The 24,184-nt window shown below is 48.0% G+C and overlaps 1 long non-coding RNA gene across 1 annotated transcript in view; it reads right to left on the reverse strand.

Moving 5' to 3' along the window:
* The window catches only part of LOC118153869 (uncharacterized), a 60,034-nt gene extending 37,420 nt beyond the window's left edge, over positions 1-22,614 (reverse strand). Inside the window, exon 1 of the long non-coding RNA XR_013536412.1 lies at positions 22,452-22,614. This is a non-coding gene — a long non-coding RNA (uncharacterized LOC118153869). The remainder of the gene's footprint in view (positions 1-22,451) is intronic.
* Positions 22,615-24,184: the final 1,570 nt, after the last annotated feature.

Raw genomic sequence — 24,184 nt, forward strand, 5'->3', positions numbered from 1 at the left:
AGGTTAAGAAAAAAAGAGGGAGGGTGGTAGATGATTGAGAGCCTTTTGATGTTATGTTTCCCTCTGGTGATGGGGAGGCCTGCTCAGGGACAGAGCACAGTGTAATCGGGGATCGTGGTCTGCTTCAGAAGTGGTCTGGAGCAGAGAACCCAGCAGCCAGAGTGGCCGGCAGGAGAGGAGCAAGCCAGACGTCCCCGCTCACCTCCGTCTGCCCATCTTTCTGAGTCCAGAAGCCAGCACAGGCTGTCCCCAGCCTGGAAATAGGCTGAGCTCCAAAAAGTGTTTGAAAACATCTGTTGTTTGGAGCTGGAAAGCACCTTCTCGCTGAAATAAGAATGCGCACAGCTCCACATGCCCCAGCTCAACTCACAGGAAACCCACTGAGTGTGGGCCACCAAAACACTGTGCAATCAATGGGGTCAGCACATCATAGGGTCCCCTTGGAAAGCACAGTCACAGTCACAACTCGGGGAGCTAGGACCATAGTCCCCTAGGCAGTGAGGTCAGGGGATCCTCCTCCTCTTCCCAACCTCTCAACTGCTAGGCAGTGCCATGGGGCAGTTTCCAAGCTCCAAACTTCTGATGGCAATCTTTTTTTCCTTTTTAAAGGGATGGGGTTTCTCCATGTTGGCCAGGCTGGTCTCGAACTCCTGACCTCAGGTGATCCACCCACCTCAGCCTCCCAAAGTGCTAGGATTACAGGCGTGAGCCACTGCGCCTGGCTCTGATGGCAATCTTATAGCCAGAGTGAGGACTCCAGTGAACAGGGCTGGGATGAAGCTGATGGAGCTTGAGGGGCTTCTGCAGTTCAGATTGATAGGAGCTGAGGAGGCACAGGGGAAGAACCAGGAGAAGGTGGCTCTGTACTCTCTTTATGGCTGTGTCCTAGGTTGAATAGGGTGGCCTCTGCCCAAGGACTAGATGGAAGTCACTGCAAGTCACTGGCACCTTGTGGCTAAGACTGACTCCCAGCCTCCTGGATTCTCCCCCGCTGCTCAGACCACAGCTCCTGGAAGCTCTTCCTTCAACGTCTATGAGCTCCCCTGGGACTCAATCCCCGAACCCCAGCTCACTCTCTCCAAGGGCCCAACATAGCCTCCATCATCTGGACAGGCCATCTGAGGTCCAGCGTCACCCGGGAAGTAAGTGCCAGAATCTAATCCAGGACACAGAACCTCTCACCGCCCACCTACTCACCAGGAAGGAGCAAGAAAAGCTCCTGTTTCTCAGGTAATGAGGGCCACTCAGCCTCTGCCTGGGGATGGAAGCCTGGGGCGCATCTTTTGGCAAATTACAGGTATCACTTTATCTTTCCAGGGGAAAAAATAACCGTGGAAAACGCCTGCAATTACAGCTCATCACTGCTGACTGTGTAACTGCAGCCTAAGTGCCTGGTAATCAGAAGACGGCAGACAATGAGAATTTGGCTTTATTTAGCCCCTTTCCACTCCTCCACCTCAAACCCTCTAGCGTGATGTGACAGCAGGAGCCAGGTTCCACAAATACTCACAGCCTTTCCACAGTCTTTCCATAGAAAGATCAGGCCACTGAGCCTTGGCTGCCCATGGAAATGTCAACTTCTTTTCTTTCCCCAGAGGTCTGGCTCAGCATTACTGGGCTGCCTGGCCCCTCTCAGTGCCTCGCTCTCATCCAAATTTAGTCTTTTATTCAACCACATTTGTGGAGTGTCACCTCTATAGCAGCCATGGAGAGAGGAGCAAATAACACAGCAGTGAACAACTCAGGCAAGGCCCTGCCCTCATGGCGATTACATTCCAGTCAGGGAGACCGAGAGTACACAGGTCAACCTGTGAATACAAAAGTTTATTACCAGAACTACAAAAAAAAACTTAAAAACAGGCAGTGGCTCCCATCTGTAATCCCAGCACTTTGGGAGGCCGAGGCTGGTGGATCACCTGAGTTCAGGAGTTCAAGACCAGCCTGGACAACATGGTAAAACCCCATCTCTACAAAAATACAAAACTTAGCTGGGCATGATGGCAGGGGCCTGTAGTCCCAGCTGCTCAGGAGGCTGAGGCGGGAGACTCGCCTGAACCCGGGAGGCAGAGGTTGCAGTGAGCCGAGATTACACCATAGCACTTCAGCCTGGATGACAGAGCAAGATTCTATTTCAAAAAAAAAAAAAAGGAAAAGCTTACAGGGCACAGAATGAGTAGCAACACATGGGGACACATTAGGGAGGTCAGTGAAGGCATCTCTGAAAAGGTGACATGCCCACTGACAGTGAGGACGGGTGGTTTGTTATGGTCAAAGGCGAGCAGGCAGCAGGTGCAAAGGCCACGGGGCAGGAAACATCTTCCTGGGCCCTAAGTGCTGTGCAAAAGCCAGCGAGAGCCCAGACACAGTGAGAATGGAAGAGGATTACACAAGGTGAGCTTGACACGGCAGCGGAAGAGGTGCCACATGGCACAGAAGAGTTTGGATTCGGAGGCCATTGATAGGTTGTAACCAAAGGGACGAAATGATATGATTTCTATTTGGAAAATACCAATCCGGCTGCCGGGTAATGAATGAATCGTCAGGCCTGGCAATGGTGGCTCACGACTATAATCCCAGCACTTTGGGAGGCCGAGATGGGTGGATCACTTGAAGTCAGGAGTTCAAGACCAGCCTGGCCAGCATGGTAAAACCCTGTCTCTACTAAAAAAAATACAAATATTAGCTGGGCATGGTGGCACATGCTTGTAATCCCAGCTACTTGGGAGGCTGAGGTGGGAGGATCACTTGAACCCAGGAGGCAGGGGTTGCAGTGAGCCAAGATCGAGCCACTGCACTCTGGCCTGGGTAACAGAGTGAGACTCTGTCTCAAAAAAAAAAAAAAAAAATGAATGGACAAAGGACAACATGGAGAACATGGGGGCGGGGTGACCAGCAGAGGCTGCTGCAGGGACCTGGGAGGTAACAGGAAATGGCGAGAAGGACATTTAGCCATGTGAATTTTTGGGAAGTGGCCACAAGCTGGATTAGTGATAACAGAGGTGTAGGGATGGGGAGGGGATGGAGCAGATGCTCCCAGGGTCTGGCTGAGCAGAGGGTGCATGGGGAGGCCATCTGCCAAGGAGGACAAGGTTGCTAAAGGCACATACAGGAAAGAAGTGCTGGTCCACAGCCTGTTTGCTGCTAAATGCATCCCTTATGCTGCCCTTGCCCTTCTCTGTGTCTCAGGGGGGTGATGACCTCGGCATTTCCCAGGCTCCTGTGTCAGTGTGGTTCAGCCGGTGGGAGACACTGGCAGGGGATGGAAGGGCAGGAGGAGAGGAGTTGGGACATCTCCCTCCCTCTCTGCCTCAAGCAGAGTCCAGGAAGCAGGTGTCGTCTCCTCTGAGGCTCCAGCTCCCGAGAGGCAGCCCCCCGCCCAACTGTGGTTCCCGCTGGGTCTCCCCAACCCCTGGGGTTAAGGACCCACCTCTCTTCCTTGTTCCTCCATCCACACAGTTAAACTTCCTGTCTTTACTAATCTCTGGGCTTCTTCATCATTTCTTGTTCGGTTTCTCGGTTCTTCCATCACCTGTGTAACCAAATTCCTATACACAATTCCCTTTGAAATCTTAGAGTGGTGTATATAACCTTGATTGGACCTTGACTGATACATGAAATGTCTGGGTGAGGTGGGAGGTGCAAAACTGGCCCATGTGGACCTTAAAATTTTAATCTTATATCGATCCTGCCTCCTGGAATGCCAAGCACCAGCCTCCAACAAGCAGAGTTAACCACAACTCCCTTTGGAACACAAAACCACAGGGTCCAGAGACTGAAAAATCCAGATGATCTTAAGCCTGGGCTAATCACCTTTGGTGACAGTGTATTGGTTAGCTATTGCAATTATGCTGTGTAACAAACCACCCCAAAACTCAGCACCTCAAATAACAAGTAGTTTATTTCTCTTGCTCATAGGTCTGCAGGTGGCTCAGGTGTTTCTCCTTCAATCTGAGGGCTTGGTAGAGTTTGGCTCCAATCGGGTTCAAGTTGGCTCCATGTGTCTACACATTCTCTGGAGACAAGAATCTATCTGAGCACCCTTCTGACAGATCATAGGCTCTCAGGAGGATGAGCCTAACCACATGCACATCAGAGGCCTCTGCTCACATCACATCTAACAGAAGTCCACTGCAAGTCACACGGCCAAAAGCAATGACAATGGGATAGAGAAATATACCCCACAAGATCATGTGACAAAAGGAACGCCCAAAGATGCAGGAATGATAATGCACCCCGTAAGAGGTTTCCTCTGTCCTGATTTTGAGCTGGAATCTGCCTGTCCGTGTGTAATAGTTCATATAGGCTGGTGCAAAAGGAATTGCCATCTTGGCCATTAAAAGTGATGGCAAAGACCCCAATTCCTTTTGCACCAACTTATATTAGGTGTCAACTTGATTGGATTGAAGCATGCCTAGATAACTGGCAAAGTATTATTTCTGGGTGTGTCCGTAAGGGTGTTGCCAGAGGAGACTGACATTTGAGTCAGTGGACTGGGAGAGGAAGACCCATCCTCAAGGTGGGTGGGCACCGTCCAATTCATCTGCCAGCACGGCTAGGACAAAGCAGACAGAAGAAGGTAGGATAACCTTGCTTGCTGAATCTTCTGGCTTTCCTCTTTCTCCTGTGCTGGGTGCTTTCTTCCGCTCCTCCTGCCTTTGGATCTCAGAATCCAAGTTCTTCTGCCTTTGGGCCTAGTACTTATACCAATGGCTGGCCAAGGGCCCTGCTTTTGTGCTTTTGAGGCTTTTGGACTTGGAATGAGCCAATACCAACTTCTTTCTTCCCCAGCTTGCAGATAGCCTATGGTGGGACTTCACTTTGAGATCATGTGAGCCACTTCACCCTAGTAAACTCTCTTTCATATAGTCAGAGATGCCATTAGTTCCATCTCTCTGGGGAACCTTTAATACATGATGTTAAGCCACGTTTTCTGTATCCCCGTTCTTCCACATGATATACTAGATAACCTCCAAAGGGTCCGAAGCCCGCTTTTAATCTTCTTCCTCATGAACCTCCCTGATTCCTTCAAAGGCCTGATTTTCAGACCCTTCCCCCTGTTTGTTTCCCTCTGAATATGGTTCCATTTTATTTTGATTACACCTCATACATAACGTCCACATAGTATTTTCTGACCATGACAGATTCCTTGTCCCTGTGGCAAGGGCCCCATCACTAGGGGAAGCTGAGCCCATATAAGTAAGAGAAGGGAGCTGCCCCAAAAGCACTGCCTCCAGAAGGTTCTCTTGGTTATGCCACCCACACAGATGATCTCTCCTCTTTTTTTTTTTTTTGAGATGGAGTTTTGCTCTTGTTACCCAGGCTGGAGTGCAATGGCGCAATCTTGGCTCACCGCAACCTCCGCCTCCTGGGTTCAGGCAATTCTCCTGCCTCAGCCTCCTGAGTAGCTGGGATTACAAGCACGTGCCACCATGCCCAGCTAATTTTTTGTATTTTTAGTAGAGACGGGGTTTCACCACATTGACCAGGATGGTCTCGATCTCTTGACCTCGTGATCCACCCGCCTCGGCCTCCCAAAGTGCTGGGATTACAGGCTTGAGCCACCGCGCCCGGCCGATCTCTCCTCTTACACTGAACGCCCACCTAGAAGGTCCTCATGCACCTTCTAGGCCTGAGCTTATTAACAAGCTGCCCCCAGGCCTCAGACTTGGGTCCATGGATGGGCATCATATATCTATTTGAACCATGAGAACCTAGAAGACAGGGTCTTTTCTGGGACCACAGTACCTGCTACCAGGCTCTGAAAGCCCCTAAGTCTACGTTTGATGATTGGTCAACTGGTCGTGACTGAGGGGCTCAAGTAGCTTTGCCCACTCAACGATAATAAGCACCCAACTATTCTTTAAGGGGCCAGGCCTGAGCTCTTCCTAAAGCAGCCTCCACCAGAATGCAAAGCTGGTGTGAGCTCTCAGCACCAGCCCTAGACTGTAGAGATGTTTACAGGAGCTGTCTGCACTGATTTAGGCTGGTCAGCTGGAAGGAGTCTCTCTCTCTCACATACAGACACACACACAGACACACACACACACACACAGACACACACACACACACACACACACAGCTAAGAACTCAACAGGATTTTGAAGGCCTAAGCAAAGCTGACAACTGATCTGCAGCCTCCTTCCTTCAGCTGGAAGGAATCTCATTCAGGAAAGGAAGCGGCAGCTGTCACTGAGAAATAGAATAGGAAATGCTTCCTCGGGAGAAGGATGAAATAGCAGGCACTAGAATTAAAGGGGGACTTTTCCTTTATAAGAGTTTGCCTCTTATACTACATGGACATCACAGATCATCGAGGGGCTCAGCTCATCATGAACTCTCAGGAAGCCAAGCTGACAATGACATTATTTCAACATATGTACCCCCACCCACACCAGTGGGAAGGTCGTGTCACAGGTCAGACAAGGGCTCTGAGAGTTGCCACCCAGAAGGGAAACGTGTGTGCTCACACTTTCTTGATGAGAGTGAGCAGCACAGTGATCCCCAACTTTAAAAGATGTGGAAAAGTGCAATCCTTCACATGCACAGAGAGCAAGCAGCACAGAAGACCACCATGCCTAACGTGAAGGGAGGAGCCTCGGCCCAGGGTCAGGGCCTCCACAGGGCAGAGCCACCCAGGGCCTGTCTCCTCCCTGGTGGGCCTCTTCTTTGCTCTCTCTTGCTCACTCCTTCTCCCTCTCCCTCTTGCTGTCTTTTTTCATGCATTCATTCATCTAACAAATATTGATTGCACTCTAGTACAGCAGAATGTGGGGCGACCTGGTAGGCACAGCAGACCCAGCTGTGAGCTTCATCTTGTGAGCTCTTGTCCATCAGAGGGCACTAGCAACCAAGCAAACCCCATGTCCACCATTTCTCAAGCCAAACCCCACATCTTCTTTGATCCCTCTCTTCCTCACTGCCCACATCCAATTCATGAGTAAATCCCATCAACTCCACTCCAAAATCATGCTGAATCTGACTTCCCCCTCCACCACGGATGACCCCTGTCCCCTCACCTCTCTCTTGGGCCCTTAGAGAGGCTCCTGGATGGTCTCCTCATCCCACTCTTCCCACCTGGAGTCTGTTCTCCACACAGCAGTGAAAGCGATCTTAAAAGGCCAATTCACCAGGTGCAGTAGCTCACGCCTCTAATCCCAACACTGTGGGAGGCTGAGGCAAGATAATCGCTGGAGCCCAGGAGTCCAAGATCAGCCTGGGCAACATGGCAAAACCTCGTATCTACAAAAAATACAAAAATTAACCTGGCATGGTGGTGCATACCTGTAGTCCCAGCTACTTGGGGACTGAGGCGGGTGGATCCCTTGAGCCTGGGTGGGTCAAGGTTGCAGTGAGACAAGATGGCAAGCCAACGTGAGCAGAAGGCAGATGTAAAATAGGTGAACAAACGTAAACTAAACACCAATTGTGTTAGGTTATATATGGGCGGCAAGTGAGGTGCTGAGCTGTGAAACTCATAGAGGACTGCCTGGGCACAGACAGGTGAAATCAGGGAAGGTGTTTCCAGCACCTGCAAAGCCACTTCGGTCTCACCTCCTACCTCATCATCTGCTGCTGCTCACAGTCCCACACAGACCAGCCTCTCATAGGTGCCATAGGGCAATGCCTGAGTCATCTCAGCCTACACGGTGACTCTGAGGTCCCCCTGTCACTGTAAAGTGAATCACCTGAGAACTCTCACTCCCATGCAATCCCAGAGAGTGGGCGACTTCAAGTCCTTGGAGGCACCCCTGACCAATGAACCCATGGGGACAGGAGCCCATGCATAGATGTTTTTCCCTTTCATCCTGGGGGTCAGGCCTGAGATGTATACCATATACCCCATGGGTGGAGCACCAGTGCCTGTGGCTGCAGCTACCTCCAATATTGCTTTTTCCTCCTTCCCTGCTTCACTCCCGTCCTCCTCACTCCCAATTCCAAGAATCATATTCCCAAATAAACAACATGCCGGCAAGCCCTCATCTCAGGGGAACCAAGGCTGAGGCAGAGGCCTCCTTGAGCAAGTGACAGCTGGACTGAGCTGCAGAAGCTGAGAGGAGAGAAAGGAAAACCACCCCGGGCAGCCGGGATGAGTGGAAGCAGAGACCCTGGGGGTCCCAGGGGCTTATGTGTCTGGGGAATAAAGAAGGGCAGCCAGAGTGGCCTGAGGGTAGGGAGGGAGCAGGCATCAGCCCTCGAAGGACCTTCTGAACAAGGCCAGAGAGCTGGGACTTCCGAGGGCAACCAGAAGCTATCAAAGGGTTGAATCAAGAGAATTCGAACAACTCAAAACGGCTTTGAAAAAGGCCGTGGCTTGTGTCCGTTCCAACCAGTCTCTGGGTGTCTTACATCCTTCCCTTTTTCTTTCCTAACCTGGCTCTCCTCTACCTTTCATTCCCTCTACCTTCTGTGCCTACCTGACCCCCTCCCACTCCTTGCACCCTCTCACCTCTGGAGACACTCCCTGGACCTCTCCAGCCCTCACATCCCATCAAGGACACCATGAAGAGTGAGGCAATAAGGTGAGGCAGCATCGTAATGGGGACTGTATTTTCTGAACCCATCCAGGACAGAGGTCTCAGTCTGTGAGACTCAGTGCACCTACAGGAGTGTTCCCTCTTGCTGTCTTTTTCCATGCATTCATTCATTTAACAAATACTGATTGTGCCCTAGTACAGCCGAACGTGGGCCAACCCAGCGGACGCAGCAGACCCAGCCCTTATCTTGTGAGCTCTTTTCCCTCAGAGGGCACCAGCGACCAGAGAAACCAGTGTCCACTGTTCCTCAAGCCAAACCTCACATCTTGAAGGTTTGAAATTGGAGCTGTTGAGAGTGTTCTGAGACATATGTTTGCCATGACTGCATGGTGAATCCAAATTGCAAAAGTCAGACAAAGAAGGAATTTCCGTCTCCAGGATGTGAGGAGAAGAATTCAGAGATGGGCAGTGTGAGGAGGCACTGAGCTTTGCAACCAACACACCTGGCCTCTCTCCAGCATCCACCACCACTAGCTGAATGGCCACGGGCAAGTTACTTAACCTCGCCAAAACTCAATTTCAGTGTTTAGCAAAATAAGACAATAATACAGAATTCGTTAGGACTCCTGGTCACAATTAACAGGAAACACACACAAACTACCTTAAGATGAGGAGGGGAATTTGCTCTCATAGAACACCAGGAGTCTTCCAGAGCGAACAAGACAGGGGCTCATTTCTTCTCCTCTCTTTGTGTCTCTAGCCAGTAGGGGGAAAGTCCAGAAAACTAAAAGAAAGCCTAGGTTATAGCCCGGGCAACATAGTAAGATCTCATCTCCACAAAAAAATTAAAATAAAAATAAATCAGCCGAGCGCGGTGGCGTGCACCTGTAGTCCCAGCTACTTGGGAGGCTGAAAGGGGAGGAATGCTTGAACCTGGAGTTCCAGGCTGCAGTGAGCCGTGATTGCACCATTGCACTCCAGAGGGAGATGTGATTCAAAAAAGAAGAGAGAAAAGAAAGCCTAAGTTTACATGTTAAGCTTTGACTTCCTGGCTGGGCGCAGCAGCTCAAGCCTGTAATCTCAGCACTTTGGGAGGCCGAATCGGGCAGATCACCTGAGGTCAGGGGTTTGAGACCAGCCTGGCCAACATGGTGAAACCCGTCTCTACTAAAAGTACAAAAATGAGCCATGCGTGGTGGTGTGCAGCTGTAGTCTCAGCTACTCGGGAGGCTGAGGCAGGAGAACTGCTTGAACCTGGGAGGTGGAGGTTGCAGTGAGCCCAGACAGTACCATTGCACTCCACAGAGAACAAGAGTGACACTCCATCGCAAATCAACAAACAAACAAAAAAAAGATTTGGCTTTCTTTTAGAGAGACATCAGTGTCCGTCTCTCTCTCACTCCTTTCTGTAGGTGTGTGTGGATGTGTGTGTATCTGTCTGTCTATCTTCTGTCCCAGTTCCAAATTCCTGCTAGTATGTGGCCCAGAGGGTCAAGCGACACCCGTGGGCCAATCAGCTCCCATAATCTAGGGAGAGAAGCCTGAGTGACTTAGATTAGCTGGACCAAGCACCTGCAGTCATGGCAAGGTTGTGATGTGCCAACTCCACTCTCAGAACCCCATCCTGGAACACGCGCGCGTGTGTGTGTGTGTGTGTGTGTGTGTGTGTGTGTGTTGAATGAAGGAGAGACATTCTTCCCAGAAAAGCAATGGAGGTTGTAGCTGGGCAGTTAACAAACAGAGCACCACAAAACCTAGCCCCTGAAATGGGATCATGTTGGCGAAGCACCCACAGCAACAGCAATCAAGGGTTCCAGCGACTATGACCTGACACCTGCCATGTTTTAAATCTCCATCGCCAGCAAAACTTCCTTAGAGCTCAGGGCCACAGTCTTCACTTCCTTATGTCTCGTTCCCTGCCTGATGCTCCACGAGGACTAAAACCGCATCTCCGTGGTCACGCTCATCCAGGTTCCCAAGTTTCCATCTTCCTACAGATCACCAAAATCAGAGGTAACGTTTCTGTTCTTCTCCTGTGTTATTTCTCAACAGTGTTCAGCATGACTGCCCACTCTGTCCTTCCTGAAGCACATCCATCTCTTGGTGCTTGGGATCCCGCCTCCTCCCAGTTTTCCTCCGCCTCTGCCGGCCTCTGTTTCTCTGTGCTGGCGTGCCCGAGACTCAGCCCTTACCCCATCTGCTTCTCTAGCCAGTAACTCTCCAAGGGCCTCGTCCACTTCCATGATTTTGTCAACTACGGCCAATGACTTTCACATCTCCATTCCATCCCTAACTCCCCCCAAGATCTCCAGACACCTCTATCCAAGGCCTGCATATCATGGTATCTTCACGTGGGTGTTGTAAATTCAGCAGAGTGAGTTAAGCCCCCTCCACCCTGACTTCCCTATGCCATTGAAACAACATTCACAGACATAGGAGTCATCTCAGATTCCCCTCTTTCCCTAACCCCCCACTTCCAATCCATCAGCAAGTCCTCCAAGCTTTGCTCATCAGTCATAGGCTGAATTCATCGACTTCTCTCCAGCCATCTCCACTGCTACCGAGCAGCCATCACCTCTGGCCTGCCCTACCCCAGTAGTCTCCTAACTGGTTCCTCGCTTTCTCTGCTGTCCCCTACAATCCATTCTCCATTTGAACAGCAGAGCAATGATTTCAAATGTGTAAGCCAGATGATGTCATGTCCTTGCTGAAATGCCTTTCTTTAGCACCCAGGACAGCATGCTAACTCCTTACTCTGACTGGCAAGGTCCCAGAGGGTCTGCCACTGCCCACCCCTCAGGTGCTACTGCACGCCCTCCCCTCCTTCCACACTCTGCTCCAGGTATGCTAAACAGCTTCTGTTTCTCTAAGACACCAAGCTTATTCCTGCCTTCGCACCCACCCACTCTGCCTAGACAGCTTTTCCCCCTCCATACCTTTCACCAAACCCTAAAGCCCCATCTTTATGGGACCAGCTCTCTGATCTTTCAGCTTTTGACCGAAAAATCACCCCCTCCAGTGGGTCTTCCCTGATTGCTCTATCTAAAGAAACTGCTCAAGGCTGGGCATGATGGCTCATGTCTATAATACCAACACTTTGGGAGGCCAAGGCAGGAGGATTGCTTGAGCCCAGGAGTTTAAAACCAGCCTGGGCAACGCCATGAGATCCCATCACTTTATGAAAAAAAAAGGGTGTTTGGTTTGTTTTTTTTTTAATAATCTGGGTGTGGTGGGAAACACCTGTGTACTTCCAGCAGCTTGGGAGAAGTGAGAGAATTGCTTGAGTCCTGGGGGTCGAGGTTGCAGTGAGTGGTAATTGCACGACTGCTCTCCAGCCTGGGCGACGGAGCAAGACCCTGTTCCAATAAAAAGAAAAAAAGAGGAAGCTGCCAGTGGATCTGTACCCATTACCTATTGATTTCTCTGCATAGAAATCGGTGCTTTTCAAATGTGTGTATTTGATTATGCATCTGTCCTTTCTAATATGTTTATTTCCTTGTGGTCTGCCATTCACCAAAATGCAATCCCCACGAGAGGAGGAACTCATTTCTTCTTCTATCCCATGTCCAAAACAGTGCCTGTCACATAGTTAGCACTTAACAAAACAGAAGAAAATCATACATAGTAAAGGGGCAAAAAGGGTAATCAACCAAACATTGTTAAGAAAAAAAAAAGGTCATTTGTGGATGAAGAAGTGCCACAAATACGTGGAAATTGAGAAGTGATGGAAGTGTGTGGATGGAGGAAGCTGCGGCTGGAATATGCTCCCATGAGGCTGGGTTGAGTCAGCTGCTGAATTTGCATAAAGAACACTGGAGAGATTGGGGCTTGCAGTTGTCAAATACAACCTGTGGTGGGAGGGGAACGGGGAGGTGGTGCTAAAAACACAGGGGTTAATTGAAACTCTGTGGAACAAATTTGTCATTCACTACCCTCCAACCCCACTCCCACCTAACAGAGCAATAGGCAACGCAGCAAAAACAAGAAAGGACTCCTGGCTAAATCAGTGAAACTGCTAGTAGAGAAGGGGAGGCCGGCACAGTGGCTCATGCCTGTAATCCCAGCACCTTGAGAAGCCGAGACTGGAGGATCACTTGAGCTCAGGAGTTCAAGACCAGCCTCAGCAACAAAGGGGGACCCATCTTTACCAAAAATTTTAAAAATTGGCTGGGGATGGTGATGTGTGCCTGTAGTGCCAGCTATTCAGGAGGCTGAGGCTGGAGGAAGACTTGAGCCCAAGAGTTCGAGGCTGCAGTGAGCTGTGATCATTCCACTGCACTCCAGTCTGGGCGACAGAGCAACACCCTGTCTCTAAAACAGAAAGAGAGAGAGAATGGAGTGGCTGTTGTGGCCGCTGGTGTTCCGTAGTAAAGTCTATCTCTTTCTGCCATTTTTGCATCCCCACAAGCTAGCTTCACAGCCACCTCCCTGGCCAGTCCTCACAAAGCAAAGCCAGATAGTAGGCCAGCCCTGAGCATGAACCCAGAGCTCCTCGGGAGCATCTCCATATAGGGAAGGTACTCAATGGGAAAATAAGACCACATATAAAAATCAGGAAACCCACGCCAACCTCCTAGAATAATTACCCCCTTCCTTCATTCTTAAATAGAAACAGACAAATGAGATTCACTAGACATGTGACAAATGAAAGAGAAACTCTAAGATTAAAAAAGAAAATGAACAGCAATCCAAATGTATCATCAAAGAAATGTGGAAGCCGATTACGTCCAAAAAAAGAGGACAGATTGCAATGAAAAAGGAATTATCAGAGAACGAGAAAAAGTTCTTAGAATTTAAACCATATGGTTGTTACCATAAAGGCCACATATGGCAAGCCCACAGCTAACATCATACTCAATTGCAGAAAGTGGAGAGCTCTTTCCTCTAAGATCTGGAACAAGACAAGGATGCCCAGTTTCGCCACTTCTATTCAACATATTACTAGGAGCCCTAACCAGAGCAATTAGGCAAGAAAAAGAAACAGAATGCATCCAAATAGGAAAGAAAGAAGTAAAATTGTCTCCGTTTGCTGATGGCATGGTCTTATAAATAGAAAATCCTAAAGGCTCCATCGAAAAACTGTTAGAACTGATAAAAGAAGTCAGCAAAGTTGCAGGATACGAAATTGACTTACAAAAATCAGTGGCATTTCTATACACTGCTAACAAACTATCTGCAAAAGAAATGAAGAAAACAACCCCATTTTCAACAGCATCAAAAAACACAGGAGTTAATTTAACTATGCTGAAAACAATAAAACATTAGTGAAAGCAATTGAAGATAACACAAATAAATGGGAAGATATCCCATGTTCATGGGTTGAAAGAATTAATATGGTTAAAATGGCCATACTACCCAAAGGAATCTAAGACTCAATGCAATCCCCATCAAAGTTTCAATGTCATTTTTCACAAAAATATTAAAACAATCCTAAAATATGTTCAGAACAACAAAGGGGGTAAATATTATGTTAAGTGTTCATATCACACATACAAAAAAAATAAAGTCAATAAGAGGAAATTTGGAGAAGTGATGGCTATATCTATGACCTTGATAGTGGGAATGGTTTCACTGGTATATACTTATCCCCAAACCAATCAAGTTGTACACATTAAATATGTACAGCTTTTATGTGTCAATCATACCCCAATAAAGTAGTTTAAAAAAAGAAACAATATAGTGGATGAAATATAAATACATTAGAAGGGTTAGAATGTATTGTTGAGAGAATTTCCAAAATGTTTTTAAAAATAGAAAACCTATGTATGCAGAAAAAAAAAGAAAAAATAAGAGACAGCACATCAATCCAAGAGGTCCAACATCTGACTAATAGACCCTATAGAAAGAGAGCAGAGAGAAAAACAGCTATAAGTAAACTATTAAATAAAAGCAGAAGGTTTTCTATTATTTAAGGCAGAAAGAAGCTCTCAGAATATAATAGTGGGAAACATTAGTTCCTCAAACAAAAAGACCCTGAAAGTCTCCAGGGAGAGGGAAGAACTTACTTACAAAGGAATGAGGCATCAGCAGTACAGCATCCAGGAGTAAAGTGGGGCCTTCAACATTCCCAGGGAGAACTTTTTTTCAGCTAGAAATCAATGCCCACCCAAACTAACAATGAAGGGAAAACGAAGTCTCAGACATCCAAAAATGTAGACAAATTATCTCCTCTGCATTATTTCCGAAGAAATTACTGGAAAAGGCACTCTAACGATATGAACAAGATACCAAGAGAGAAAGTTGGATTCAAGAAAAAGCAGAACTCTCACTAAAAAGGAAATTTCGGGATAATGGCTGGTTCAAACAAAAGGTCAGTGTACTCTAAAGAGAAGTTCTTCAAGAAGAGCACAATAAATTCCAAATGAGGCTGGGCACGGTGGCTCATGCCTATAATCCCAGCACTTTGGGAGGCTGAGGCGGGCAGATCATTTGAGGCCAGGAGTTTGAGATCAGCCTGGCTAACATGGTGAAACCCTATCTCTACTAAAAATACAAAATATAGCCAGGCATGGTGGCACGTGCCTGTAATCCCAGCTACTTGGGAAGCTGAGGCACGAATCGCTTGAACCTGGGAGGTGGAAGTTGCAAGTGAACCGAGATTGCAAAACTGCGCTCCAGAGACTGTGTCTCAAATAAATGAATAAATAAATAAATTCCAAATGATATGTGGACTTAATAAGAAATTGGAAAATGTTTGTGAAATGATGAGGAACATAATTTTACTTCCACAAAAAGAATAAAAATATATACTTGAGGCCTGGTGCAATGACTCATGCCTGTAATTCCAGCACTTTGGGAGACCGAAGCAGGCAGATTACCTGAAACCATGAGTTCGAGACCAGCTTGGCCAACATGGTGAAACTGCGTCTCTACTAAAAATACAAAAAATTAGCTGGGCGTGGTGGCACACACCTATAATCCCAGCTACTCGGGAGGCTGAGGCAGGAGAATCACTTGAACCTGGGAGGCAGAGGTTGCAGTGAGCTGAGAGAGTGCAAAGAGTGAAAGAAATTGGGCCACAGAGTGACACTCTGTCTCAAAAAAAAAAAAAAAAAAAAAATATATATATATATACACACACACACACACACACACACACTTAAAAATGCCAGGAAAAAATTGCACCAAACAATCCTGATCTGAAGCATGAGGCAAATTAAAGTATGCCATGATTTTGAACAAGTGATGGAGAATGCAAAAAAGTTGGATTTTGTACAAGGGTTATAAGATTGAGAGAGAAAAATAACATAATCCCTTTATACTATACTACTGGTTCACTGCAGAAAACAATACTTATAAATGTGTCATCAAAATGTAAAGGCTGTTGACTGGATTTCAACTTTTAAAATCGTTGTATAGATAAAAATATGAATGACATAAATGTGTTTAAACACCAGACTTTCAACATCGTCAATTTTGACAATGTGAAAGATAAGGATGCAGAAGTTTCGGAGTTAAAAGGGGCAGGGAGAAGAGGACAAAGGAAGAATAAGAATCTACTAATGTCTTCATGTTACAGAATGAGCACACAGAATTACTGTCTCACATTAAGGGAATAAGAATTCCCTTAATGTTTTAGGCCAGGGGCAGTGGCTCACACCTGTAATCCCAGCACTTTGGGAGGCCAAGGCAGGCGGATTACCTGAGGTCAGGAGTTTGAGACCAGCCTGACCAGTATGGTGAAACCCCGTCTCTACTAAAAAATACAAAAATTAGCCAGGCATGGTAGCAGGTGCCTGTAACCCCAGCTACTCGGAAGGCTGAGACAGGAGAATTGCTTGAAACTAGGAGGCAGGGGTTGCAGTGAGCTGAGATCACATCACTGTATTACAACCTGGGTGACAGCACGATTCGGTCTCGAAAAAAAAAAAAAAAAAGAATTGGACTTCTTTTTTGGGACCAGGTCTCACTCTGTTGCCCAGGCTGGAGTACAGTGGTGTAATCATGGTTCACTGGAACCTTGACCTCCCGAGCACAAGTGATCCTCCTTCCTTAATCTCTTGAGTAGCTGGGACTACAGGCATGTGCCACCACACACCTGGCTAACTTTTTGCTTTTTGTAGAGATGGGGTCTTGTTATGTTGTCCCGGCTGGTCTCGACTCCTAGGTTCAAGTGATCTTCCCACCTTATCCTCTAAAATTGCTGGGATTACAGATGTGAGCCACCAACAGAATTGAATATTGTAAGTATATTAATTAAAATTGTTAAAGTAACCAGTAGAAGAAATAATTACCAAAATAGGACGTAGATGGGGGAAATAAGCAAAGTCTCTATATCTGACAGTAGGGAACCAATATGGGTCTAAACTTAACAAATCATGAAATGGAAGTATAACAATATTAAAGGCCACCAAAGACCACACACACACACACACATACACACACACACAGACACACACACACAGACACACACACACAGACACACACACACAGACACACACACATATACACACACACAGACACACACACACACTACAGTGGCTGCCTCTGAAAGACAGAACTACACCTATGGACTCATGGGCAGTTCCTTATGATCAGCTGACTCAAAAGGAAATAAAACAGATCTAATTTACAGATGGTTCTGCATGGTATATTGGCATCAACCAGTAGAATATTGCTATCACTGCAATTAAGAGCATCTCTTAAAGGCAGTAGTTAAGAGAAATCCTCCCAATAGACAGAAGTTCAAGCATTATCTTGGGTTGTCTACTTGGGCTGAATAGAGAGATGATCAAAAGGGTGGATCTACACTAATTCACACTTTTGATCATCTCTCTATTCACGGGCGCTGGTGAATGGCTGGGCGCTGGTGAATGGCTGGCCTGGATGCTCAGGGATTTAGGAATAACCAGATTGGTAGATGAAGGCGAGCAGATCTGGGAAGGAGGTATGTGGATGGACTTCTTGGAGTAGGCACAGGGACAAATATGCTTGCGTGTTGTCTGAATACTCACCAAAGTTTAGCCACTGTAGAGGAGGTTTTCAACAAGATGACACATTTTGTGGATACCCATTTGCATTTCCCCCCAAGCTCCTTGGTTGTTGTGCAATAAGAGAGTATACAAAACAGTCACAGTGCCAGTGACAGGGTCCATGTGTAGGCTTAGTAATAAGAACTCCTCTCACAAAATCCACCTGGCTACCACCTTTACCAAATGCCCAACCTGACAACCGCAGAGACCAACGCTGAGCCTTCTGTATATTACCATTCTTCAGGAGGATTAGCCAGACATGTGGTAACAGGTTCATTATACTGAAAGGGGCAGCAATTTGCCCTCCCTAGAGTAACATGTATTCAGGATATAGATGTACCTTCCCTGCCAACAAAGTTTCTGCCAGTACTACCATCCATGACCTCATAGGGTGTCCTATCCTGTGAGGATAAGGATATCCACCATCATGATAGTCCACGAACATGGTTTGGCTGTGTCCCCACGCAAATCTCATCTTGAATTCCCATGTGTTGTGGCAGGGACCCAGTGGGAGGTCATTGAATCATGCGGGCAGGTCTTTCCCAACCTATTGTCATGATAGTGAATGAGTCTCGCGAGATCTGATGGTTGTAAAAGGGAGTTTCCCTGCACAAACTCTCTTCTCTCATCTGCTATCATGTGAGACGTGCCTTTCACCTTCCACCATGATTATGTGGCATCCTCAGCCACAAGGAACTGTAAGTCCACTAAACCTTTTTTTCTCCCAAGTCTCAGGTACGTCTCTATCAACAGCATGAAAACAGACTAGTTTCTTTCTGATCAAGAAACTCACTTTGTAGAAGTAAAGCAATGGGGCTGGGCGAGGTGGCTCACACCTGTAATCCCAGCACTTTGAGAGACCAAGGCAAGAAGATCTCTTGAGGCCAGGAGTTTGAGACCACCCTGGGCAACATAGTGAGACCCCACCTCTACAAAAGAAAAAAACATTAGCCAGGTTTGGTGGCGTGTACCTGTAGTCCCAGCTATTTGGGAGGCTGAAGTAGAATGCCTGAGCCTGGAGAGGTCAAGCTTGCAGTGAGCCATGATTGTGCCACTGCATCCCAGCCTGGGCAACAGAGCAAGGGCTCTATCTCGAAAAAATAAAAACAAGAGAAGTAAAGCAATGGGCCCTGGACCCTGGAAATCACTGGTCTCCCCACATACCCCATCACCCAAAAGCAGCTGGTCTGATAGAACAAGCAAATGGCCCACTGAAATCTCAGTTTGCCAGCTGGACAATGATATTCCAAAAGATTGGTCTGTTTTACAGGATGCAACATATGCTGTGAATTCATGTCCCATCTACAGCCATGTTTTTCCCACACCAGAATACACAGGCCAGGGAGACAAGGAGTGGAAGTGGAAGTGACTCCTTTACTATTTTTAAAAATTAATGTTTATAGAGAAGGAATTTCACATGTTACCCAGGCTGGTCTCAAGCTCCTGGCCTCAAGCGATCCTCCCGCCTCAGCCTCTCAAAGTGCTGGGATTACAGGCCTGAGCCACCACACCCAGCCACCTCTCACCATCATACCTAAGGACTCTCATGGATGTTTGTTTCCTATCCCGTCTTTACCTTTGAACTCTGCTGGTTTGGAGGTTTAAGGAACCAAGGGAGGAATGGTTCAACCAGAGACCCGGTGATGGTTCCACCAAACTGGCCATCAAGGCTGACACCTGGACATTTTATAGGCTCTTCATGCTGCTGAATAAACAGGCCGAGAAGAGAATTACTTTCCTAGTTACCAAAGAAAAACTAGGTAGCTACTATATAAGGGAGACAAGGAACCCAGGAAATTCTCTGGTGACTCATGTAGTTCTTCCTCATCTACGGGAAGTATAATGGATGTGGAATGAGCAATGAGAGAAGGAAGTTACAATCAACATGGCCTCATAAAAACAAGAATATAGAAAGCAGGAAGATTTTCTTCCTTGCCTGTTGTATATGTGTACATGTTTGCACTTGCACGTATTAACGAATGTCTCTTCTCTCTCCTTTGCCATTTTTATTTTATGTAAAGATTATTAGCAGTGGTTAACTTCACAATTTCATCTTTAGTTACAAAATATTCAGATGGGACCATAACTAATTTTAAGGGGTGATCAACATCATCCAGAAACGAATACCATGACTGTCACTCAGAGGGGGATATAATAGCTCTTGGGATTTTGTGCCTCCTCTCCTTGAGAACAATGTGTCTTTGCACAAAAGATAATTGCATCTTTTAAGGTAAAGGTACACGTTTGTTGTTATCGTTAGGTGGAGTTCAGTACACGTAAATGATGCCAAGTAGCCAAAGGGGTGGACTGTGTCAGATATCAAGCTATCATCTCTCAACTCTGAGCTCGCCCTTCTATTTTTTCATTTATTTATTTTTATTTTTATTTATTTGTTTGTTTGTTTGTTTTGAGGTGGAGTCTCACTCTGTCCCTCAGGCTGGAGTGCAGTGGCATAATCTCAGACACTGCAACCTCTGCCTCCCGGGTTCAAGTGATTCTCCTGCCTCAGCCTCCAGAGTACCTGGGACCACAGGTGTCCACCACCACGCCTGGCTAATTTTTGCATTTTTAGTAGATACAGGGTTTTGCCATGTTGGCCAGGCTGGTTTTGAACTACTGACCTCAGGTGATCTGCCTGCCTCAGCCTCCCAAAGTGCTGGGATTACAGGCGTGAGCCACCACACCCAGCCCAAGCTCATTCTTTGAAACTCTGCTTTATGATGCTAAGGTGGGGCTCTGCACATCACATCTCTCCTTTGTCAACTGGCTCCTTGTTGGGTTCTGCCCGTAGGAGGACCAGAGAGAAACCCAAAGACTGGAGGAGAGAAGAGGCATGCGCTTCTGCCGGCTTGTTCTTCTTGTCCCTGCCTCTCCAGCAACAGCTCTCCCCAGCAGCAGTGCATTCCAATAGCCAGTTTTTTACTCCACAATCTCATCACACTCCTGCAGAGACAGCAGCCCCAGTCAGCCAGGCCACAGCATCTGAGGCCCAAACCCAGCTCCATGGGGCCTCTTCTTCAAGCTTGTAGAGTCAGATAACCACGGTGTCTCCCTTTTATTCTGCCAGTTCAAGGGATGACGGCTTCTTTCTATCGTTCCTCTAACCATGTTGCTTCAGTATCCTCTTTGGCTTTTTCAGTCCTCCAATACCTGTTTGGCCAATTCTCTATATTAAATTCTCTCTGTTAAGATTACTGCTGTGGTTTCTATCTTCCTGACCAAACTCTGACTGATACAAACAGGCAACTGTACCTTTTTATCATAAGCATCCTATACAGTTGGAATTTGTTTAAATTCTGCTCGGATACTGCTTTTTGTTACTGTTTTCCAATTCTGCAATGTAATGGCAAGGAGACTGCAGTTACAGAGTGCTGCCTGGTCATTTAGAACAAGAGGCCCCTCCACACCAGCTTAATCTTGGAAAACTATCCCACCCTCTTTGCTTGGTTAATTCCAACGGATTGCTCACACTTTGTTTAGATGTCACTTCCTCTGGGAAAAGTCCGGCTGAAGCATTGATAGTGTCAAGAAGGGAGGCTGGGGAGGAGAGAGGCGATTGGATCAGAAAGGACCTCTGAACCTTAGTGAGGAGTTGGGGCATTTCCCCAGAGACTCTGAAGATCTTAGAGAGTTTCAGCAGGGAAGAGGCGTGACTGTATTGGCCGGCGGCAGACACCCAGCGAACTTGTGCCAACCTTGAGCACACTGGCCCTTGCTCTCAGCCAAGGAACATCATCTCCAGCCCTTGCCCAAGCTCCAAATCTCTCCCCCTCTTCCCAGGCGGGTGCCTCCTCAGAACACATCTGTGCTGAGATTAGCCCTCAGAAACCTTGTTAGGGCACTAGTTAGTGTGATAAACTAATTCACAGAGAAGTGTTAGCAAATGAAACTGGTTTATCCCTCCTCGGGGTATTTTCATTTTAAGGAGACTCGGTTGACAAATATTTACTGAATAGTCTATTACATGCAAGAAAGTATGTAAAACTCCTAAGGGGAGTCATGGCTTGACCTAAATAAATCAGTCTCTAATGATGGAATTCTAGGCTCACAGGGAATTATTGCAGGCAGCAGGCAGCCTTTCTGATCGCTGGTTAAACCACATTAGCATCTCTCTTGGTCTGCCCTCCATCCTGACCCCCACTCCTCCCCTCCAGTGGGGTTGAGTAGAGGCCGTGGCCCCTTGTTTAACTGTGACTTCCCTGAGTGGTGTTGACATTGCTGGTACTATATTTAGGGGCTCAGGAATCAATTCCTGCCTCACATTTTGGAATCCCCAGGTCTGCCCTATGGGAGGCCAGAAGGAGCTATACTGGTGGACCTTCATCTCCTGTCCTTGGCCACACTCTGGGGCCACACACTTACCAAGGGCCTTCTGCACACCTGGCCCTCCACCAGGAATAAGGGACAGGGAGCTGGGCCTAGGAACGGGAACAGCACAGAAGTCCCACAGCCTGCACTTCAGTTCAGCACAGGATGGATTCTCCCATGAATCTCAGCACTTTGGGAGGACGAAGCAGGTGGATCACCTGAGGTCAAGAGTTCGAGACCAGCCTGGCCAACATGGTGAAACCCTGTCTCTACTAAAAATACAAAAGAATTATCTGGGTGTGGAGGTGGGCGCCTGTAATCCCAGCTACTTGGGAGGCTGAGACAGGAGACTCGCTTGAACCTGGGAGGTAGAAGCTGCAGTGAGCCAAGAACATGCCATTGCACTCCAGCCTGGGCAACAAGAGCAAAACTCTGTCTCAAAAAAAAACAGTGGAGCCTCCTCACCTGGCTGATTCTCCTCTTCTCTTTCTGTGTGTGTCTCTCTCTGCCTTCTGAGACACCAATCTAAAATAGGAGGATGAGAGGCAGGAAGGAAAAGAGGAATGCCGGAAGGGGATGAACAGCTGTTGCTCCCCCAAGTCCTCCCTCTCACCCCCTCTCTCATTGTCAGGCCCCACTCCTCCCAAGCTGGATTCTCCAGAACCACCCTCACCCACTCCAGCCCCTCCCCACTTACCTGTCTGCAAGCCCTTCCGGGTCAGCACAGGAGAGACATCCCCAGTAAAGAGGCTGAAGGAGGAAGTGGAAGACGGCACCCTGGGGCTTTCATCAGATGCACTGCATGGTGTCCAGAGAAGTTTACCTGTGCCTCAGCTAAGTTCCCAGGACTCACTATTCTCATCCGTTAGACCATCTAGACGGTCCCTCTCCATCAGCCCTTCCCAGGCTCCCCCTTCCATCCATTAAGAAACACTGACATCTAGTGGTTACACTGGGGACCTGCAGTGCAGACCCAGCTTCCAAGGACAGGGCCCACCGATGAAGAAGCCTCTGACACTACTATCTAGAAACAGGGAGCCTGCCCCCTGTTTCGTGCTTCCCTCTGCAGCGTCCCTCCCTCTTCCCCCAAGAACCCCCAAAACCCCCAGACAACATGGGAGTCAAGAACCAGTCTTGAAATGGCATGTGACCCAGTCCTTGCAGAAGACCACCCAGACTCATCCTGGTGACAAGGGGAGGATGAAACACCCCATGGCCGATCCACAAAGTGAGTCATTCGGAGCTGAGCACAACCCCAAATTCCAGGAGCCACCCGGGGCCCCACCCTCCATCCCCAATGCAGGGAGGGGCAGGCAAATAGGGCAGCTTCCTACCACGGCAGCTGCCAATCATCCATCTGCCAGCCACTCCATCATGTGACCCCCAGACGCTGAGTCAGCACTCCCAGGTGCCCACTGTCCTACCAGGCTGTGGACTGTGCGCGCATGTGTGTGTGCGTGCATGGGTGAGCACGGGGAGAGATGTGTGCAGAGGAAGGAAGATGCACACAGCATGAGTCACTGGCAGACACAAGCAAGTGAACCATAAAATAATCTAAATTCATTTATTCAACAAATACTTCCCAACACCTGCTGTGCACCAGAGAGAGCTGCTCCCAAGCCGCCCAGGGCTCACCCCCACCCTGCCACCTGACAGCTACCTGAAAATAGTCTCCCCCGCCCTCCTACCCTCCAGTTAACCTACTTTGCATATGTTAAAGACAGTTTTACCATTGGCTTGCATCTCTGCATCCCCATGAGCTAGCACACAGAATAGGCCTAATATGTGCTTACTGAGGTCTTTAATCCAGTCCAGTGCCTGCCCAAAGCAGGAATACCTTCGATAACGTCAGTGATGGCTGCCCTCCCAGCAGCACCCCCTCAAATGCTGCCAACAGGGGCCACTGGTTATTCCATATGCTGTTGTATCCATCAGGGCTCTGTGGCAGGGGACAGAAGAGCAGCTCGGATTCACTGGAGCAGAGAAGGGAGCCACACAGGGAGACAAGGCAGACTCAGGCTGGCAGGCATGGATTGAGGGCAGGAGAGAGAACCAAGTCAGGTGCTGGCAGGCCTGGATGAACATATCTCATTTTCCATCCTCATTCTGTCTTCCTTAGCCCCCTACCACACCCATATTCCCATCTCCAGGCTCTGCTTCTGTGCATTGCTGGCCCCAGCCAGCCCTTCTGCATGCCAGCTGCCTTCATGCAGCAGGAGGAAGGGAGGTGGCCACGGGCTTCTCCAGGCTTGCACAATCCTAGCACAGGATCCCTCTCCCTCTCCTGGTGAATACATCTTTTTTTTTTTTTTGAGACAGTTTCGCTCTTGTCATCCAGGCTGGAATATGATGCAATCTCAGCTCACTGCATCCTCCACCTCCCATGTTCAAGTGATTCTCCCACCTCAGTCTCCCAAGTAGCTGGGATTA

This window comes from Callithrix jacchus, chromosome 5 (genome assembly GCF_049354715.1).
Source record: "Callithrix jacchus isolate 240 chromosome 5, calJac240_pri, whole genome shotgun sequence".
Lineage (NCBI taxonomy): Eukaryota > Metazoa > Chordata > Mammalia > Primates > Cebidae > Callithrix > Callithrix jacchus.